This window comes from Electrophorus electricus, chromosome 9 (genome assembly GCF_013358815.1).
Source record: "Electrophorus electricus isolate fEleEle1 chromosome 9, fEleEle1.pri, whole genome shotgun sequence".
Lineage (NCBI taxonomy): Eukaryota > Metazoa > Chordata > Actinopteri > Gymnotiformes > Gymnotidae > Electrophorus > Electrophorus electricus.
Genome location: NC_049543.1, coordinates 21781017 through 21787016, shown reverse-complemented (window position 1 = coordinate 21787016; position 6000 = coordinate 21781017). Strand labels below are relative to the sequence as shown.

At 43.6% G+C, this 6000-nt stretch overlaps 1 protein-coding gene across 50 annotated transcripts in view; it reads left to right on the top strand.

Annotated features, from left to right (window-relative positions):
* Window positions 1-6000, top strand: part of LOC113582932 (protein tyrosine phosphatase receptor type D) — a 404960-nt gene that overhangs the window by 226810 nt on the left and 172150 nt on the right. For all 50 annotated transcript variants that reach the window (XM_035529853.1, XM_035529844.1, XM_035529843.1 and 47 more), the window contains exon 9: window positions 3596-3633. The gene's annotated coding sequence lies outside the window, so the exon portion shown is untranslated. The remainder of the gene's footprint in view (window positions 1-3595; window positions 3634-6000) is intronic.

The window sequence follows — 6000 nt, the reverse complement described above, 5'->3', positions numbered from 1 at the left end:
AATCACTAAGATATGATCACTAAGGGACGCCTAAACAGGGCAGGTGTGGGTGTGTCTGCATGCATGTGCGCGTGTGTGCGTGTGTGCGCGTGTGTGTGTGTGTGTGTGTGTGTGTGTGTGTGTGTGTGTGTGTGTGTGTGTGTGTGAGTGTGTGTGTGTGTGTGCTCACTCATCATAGTCTCTGAGTGAATCCACCATCCTTCCTTGGCTAAACACAGCTGTCTTTCTCCAGAGTGGGGTCTGTTTGCCCTGTTTGTGTGTGAGAGTACGTCTCCCAGTGGGACTGCCTACAGAAGCCCTTTCATGGTGGCTTACATGACGAGGACAAGAGTTAGCTAGCTAGTGTAATAGTTTTGGCAGGTTAGCTTCAGTGGGTTAACTTTAGCTGGTTAGCTTTAGTGGGTTAACTTTCGCTGGTTAGCTTTAGTGGGTTAACTTTAGTGGATTAGATTTAGTGGGTTAACTTTAGTGGGTTAGCTGTAGTGAGCTAGCTTTAGCTGGTTAGCTTTAGTGGGTTAGCTTTAGCTGGTTAGCTTTAGTGGGTTAACTTTAGTGGATTAGATTTAGTGGGTTAACTTTAGTGGGTTAGCTGTAGTGAGCTAGCTTTAGCTGGTTAGCTTTAGTGGGTTAGCTTTAGCTGGTTAGCTTTAGTGGGTTAACTTTAGTGGGTTAGCTGTAGTGGGCTAGCTTTAGCTGGTTAGCTTTAGTGGGTTAGCTTTAGCTGGTTAACTTTAGCGGCTTTTCTTTAGTGGGTTAATTTCAGCGGGTTAGCTTTAGGCTGTTAGCTTTATTGGGTTAACATTAGTGGGCTAGCTTTAGCTGGTTAGCTTTAGTGGGTTAACTTTAGTAGGTTAGCTGTAGTGGACTAGCTTTAGCTGGTTAGCTTTAGTGGGTTAACTTTAGTGGGTTAGCTGTAGTGGGTTAGCTGGTTAACTTTAGCGGCTTTTCTTTAGTGGGTTAATTTCAGCGGGTTAGCTTTAGGCTGTTAGCTTTATTGGGTTAACATTAGTGGGCTAGCTTTAGTGGGTTAGCTTTAGGGGGTTAACTTTAGGGGGTTAACTTTGGTGGGTTAACTTTGGTGAGTTAACATTAGTGGGCTAACTTTAGTGGGATAACTTTAGTGGGTTAGCTTTAGGGGGTTAACTTTAGGGGGTTAACTTTGGTGGGTTAACATTAGTTGGCTAGCTTTAGCGGGTTAGCTTTAGTGGGTTAGCTTTAGGGGGTTAACTTTAGGGGGTTAACTTTGATGGGCTAACATTAGTGGGCTAGCTTTAGCGGGTTAACTTTCGTGGGTTAACATTAGCGAGTTAGCTTTAGTAGGTTAACTTCAGTGGGTTAAATTTAGCAGATTAGCTCTTTAGCATCTGTAGATGACAAATAGCTATAATAAGTAGGGGGTCAGGGATAATTTCATACTGAAGTATGTTCTTCACTACTCTCTCTCATTGTCTCTCTGTATCCCTCCTAAGAAGAGTGGGTGCTATATAATGCTGATGGTACCTTGTTTATTTTTAATATTTAAGGAAACATAAAAGACATGTATTTTAATTGAGAAGTAATTTTAATCTGTGTCACCATGTCTGCTGTCTGTTCTGGTACTACAAAGATATGTTCTCTCTCTCTCTCTCTCTCTCTCTCTCTCTCTCTCTCTCTCTCTCTCTCTCTCTCTCTCTCTCTCTCTCTCTCTCTCTCTCCATCTTTCTGTCTATCCTCCATGTACTCACTTTGAAGAACTGTATTCACTGACCTTTTTACACATCATCACAGTGATTAAATTAAAGTGTGTGTGTGTGTGTGTGTGAGAGAGAGAGAGAGAGAGAGAGAAAGTCTCTTTCTCTGTCTTGCTGTCTCTCTCACTCTATCCCACTCACTCTCTCCGTTTGCACTTTTTCACCATGTGCATACAAGTAGAAGCACAAATGAAACACCTGCAGCTCAGCAGACTAAGCTCCAGAAGCTCCAGGGTTTGGAGGTCAATTGCAGAACAAAAGGTCAAAGGGCTCCAGGTTCACCTGCTAGAAGGCTGCAGGTGTCCTCCTCTCTCTCTGTCTCCCTCTCACACACACACTCACACACACACACACACACTCACACACGCACGCACGCACACACACACACTCACACGCACGCACGCACACACACACACTCACACGCACGCACGCACACACACGCACGCGCACACACACACACGCACATACGCGCGTGCACAAATTCGTACACACACACACACACACACACTCACACGCACGCACGCACACACACACGCACGCACGCACACACACGCACATACACGCGTGCACTAATTCGTACACACACACGCACGCACACACACACACGCACGCGCACATACGCGCGTGCACAAATTCGTACACACACACGCACATACGCGCGTGCACAAATTCGTACACATACACACACACAAGCTGACACACGTGCGCACACACAGACCTCTGGCTGAATGGGTATTGTTTGGATTTTTGCATTCACTCATTTAATTTCTCAACTAATTAATCATGCAATATTAATATAAAGTTATGTCACATTTTTGCAGAAACACTTTGGCAACTATAATTAACAGAGTAGGAAGCTCAACAATAGTCCTGCGCTTCTAATAAAAACTGCAATATTTTCTGCCATTGTTGGAATGGAAGCCACTTTTCAGATGGGAATCATGCCTTCCCCCGTCCCCTCCATGCACGCGCTGAACTAGACGAGCATGGCAATGCTATCCAGGCAAAAGAAAGGGACTATTGTACCTACTTTCACTTCATCTAGACATTAGCAACACAATCAGTTGAAAGTCAAGGCTCTCTCTCTCTCTCTCTCTCTCTCTCTCTCTCTCTCTCTCTCTCTCTCACACACACACGCACATACACACACTGTCTCTCTCTCTCTCAAACCCATATACTCACGTTCACTCATTCTCTTTCCCTCTGCCTTTCCCTCTATCTAATTTAATTCTCTAGCGTTCTTTTCTTTCAACTCACCGAACAGTCTCTGACCTTTCACCAGCTACCTAGACTTTAATTATGTTCTGGACTCCAATTCCCACGTTCCCCGATGCCTGTCTTCCTGGTGGAGCGATGAACTTTAGCCCAGTGAAGTGGATGCTAGATACACTCTTCCAGTTTGCTAATTGGGTTGCTGTGGAGAGGAAAGATGCTGAAGTGGGCTCGGTTATCGTTACTGTACCAGTTATTAGCTTATCCAAAAAACCAGGAAGGACCATTTGCACTTGTGCATGTGTGCCTGTGTGTGTGTGTGTGTGTGTGTGTGTGTGTGTGTTTGTGTGTATGCTCATGGAAGATCTGGTTTTGTCATGATTATTTGCATGAAAAGTGGCTATAGTTGATAAAGCACATTCTCTAGTGGTACCAGTAAGACTTTACAATTTTTAGTTTATAGTTAATGAAATAATAAAAGAAATAAAATAATCCTAAAACTTAAATAATGCTTAAAATAATTACTTAACTATTTTAAATAAATAAGATATTTGTGTAAATAAGTAGAATAACAAACTTTACATTGTATTTAGATTAACTTTATATTTTTTATAGTTTTTATACTAAGTGTTTTAATTATTTTTGTCTTTTAGCTCTTCAATCATTCAGACCACTGCTTGGGCTTAGAAAGGTAAGAACTAGAATTGCATTAATGTTACACACATGTGCGCATACACTCAGTTATCAACATTTCTCTGTAACAGTATATTGTGAGGTTTGTGTGTATGTGTGTATGTGTGTGTGTGTGTGTGTGTGTGTGTGTGTGTGTGTGTGTGTGTGTGATACTTTAAACATATTTGCGAACTGTCTGCTGCCTGAATCCATCTGTGGATAGTGCAATAGATCTGATATTGAAGGGCAGCATGCAAACACAAGCACACACACACACACACACACACACACACACACACACGCACACACACATTTAATCATAGTTCTGAACCCAGTTTGTGTGTTGCATTAGCACCCTGAGACTCCTGCTTAGCCAATCAGAATGTCCACTTAGCCATGACTGACATTGATAAATGCCTGCCCCATGCCATCATCAGTACTCCTAACAAGAGTAAAGTCTGCTCAGTACATGCTGAAGGAAGAGAGTATCGGCTCTTGTGCAATTCATCCGTGTGTGTGTGTGTGTGTGTGTGTGTGTGTGTGTGTGTGTGTGTGTGTGTGTGTGTGAAGGGAGAGACAGTAGAAATGTTACAAAGACGGAGAACGAGTTAAAAAGATTAACAGAGAAATAGACCAGATTCAGATACCTTAAGGAGGGGTTCATATCCACATGCTCTCATCTGTGCTCAGTATGATTCCAGATCAGTGCTTTGATCATCTGATTCATAATCACTTTATTCTGTAATTACAAGCAGCTTCTCAGGGGGCGCTAGGGAGCCCAGGTGCCCCATCTCCTTTCTGGGCCCTGGACCGTGCTGGCACGGAGCTGATAGGAGGGGAGGGCCAACTCTCTGGACAAACAGAACCACACGGGTTCACCCTCATGGCGCACACACCCATAATCCTCTGCCACGCCAAGCTGATCTTGTAGCGGTAATTACATAAATAAAGGCAGCAGCAAGGCATATGGTATCTGCGGTAATGACATGACTCGGCCAAGGCTGCATGAAGGAGGCCGACATGTACCCATGCTAGGGGTTCATCGCGTCCCGGGAGCGAGAGCGTGTTCGGGTGATGTTTCTGGCACGAAGACAGCAGTCATGTGTGTGTTCTGCTCATGTTGCTGAAACAAAATGTGCCTCTGTGTGTTTTGGTGCGTAAATGTGTAAGAAGTCGATTGTAAGTGATATTTCGGATGTGCATGATGTATGCAGGGTGTTCTATCTAGAGGGACCCAGAGCAGCGTGTTCTTTCTAGAGGGTTCTAGAGTGACTTGATTTGTAGAATAATGTAGACGGTCCTGATGGGTCATACTGACTCCTGTATAATGCTCTCTCTCTCTCTCTCTCTCTCTCTCTCTCTCTCTCTCTCTCTCTCTCTCTGTCTCTCTCTCTCTCTCTCTCTCTCTCTCTGTCTCTCTCTCTCTCTCTCTCTCTCTCTCTCTCTCTCTCCCTCTCTCTCTCTCTCTCTCTCTCCCTCTCTCTCTCTCTCTCTCTCTCTCCCTCTCTCTCTCTCTCTCTCTCTCTCTCCCTCTCTCTCTCTCTCTCTCTCTCTCTCTCTCTCTCTCTCCCTCTCTCTCTCTCTCTCTCCCTCTCTCTCTCTCTCTCTCTCTCTCTCCCTCTCTCTCTCTCTCTCTCTCTCTCTCTCTCTCTCTCTCTCTCTCCCTCTCTCTCTCTCTCTCTCTCTCCCTCTCTCTCTCTCTCTCTCTCCCTCTCTCTCTCTCTCTCCCTCTCTCTCTCTCTCTCTCTCTCTCTCTCCCTCTCTCTCTCTCTCTCTCTCTCTCTCTCTCTCTCTCTCTCTCTCTCTCTCTGACCATTTGACTCTTTCTTTTTCATTTAGAATGTTTGATTGGCATGACTATGATTGAACAATTTTGCCAAAGCACTGCAAAAGTAAAATAATGGCTAAAAAACGATTTTTAAAAAAATATTTAACAAAAAATTGGTTTACAAAAATTAGTAAATCAATCAATAGAAAACTCTATCGACATAGAGTGCGTGTAGAGTATAAAAGTGTACCACGGTTAGTTTATTTCTAACTCTCCCGAGACACCTCACCGCAGCGTCACATCTGAGAGGAAGGTTAACAGCAGATTAACAGCAGGAAACTAAAACACACACTAAAAGCAAAAACACACTAAAAACAAAACAACAGCAACAAACAAAGAATGCACTGTTAACTTTCTGATGTGTTCTGTATCTATTATTAAATTAGATTTTGGGCCATAGATTTAAACATTTTTCATTTTCTATATCCATTAATCCCAGTGTCTGCACAACTGTTCCTCTCATGGCATCCAGGATTTATAGTATCTCTCTCTCTCTCTCTCTCTCTCTCTCTCTCTCTCTCTCTCTCTCTCTCTCTCTCTCTCTCTCTCTCTCTCTCT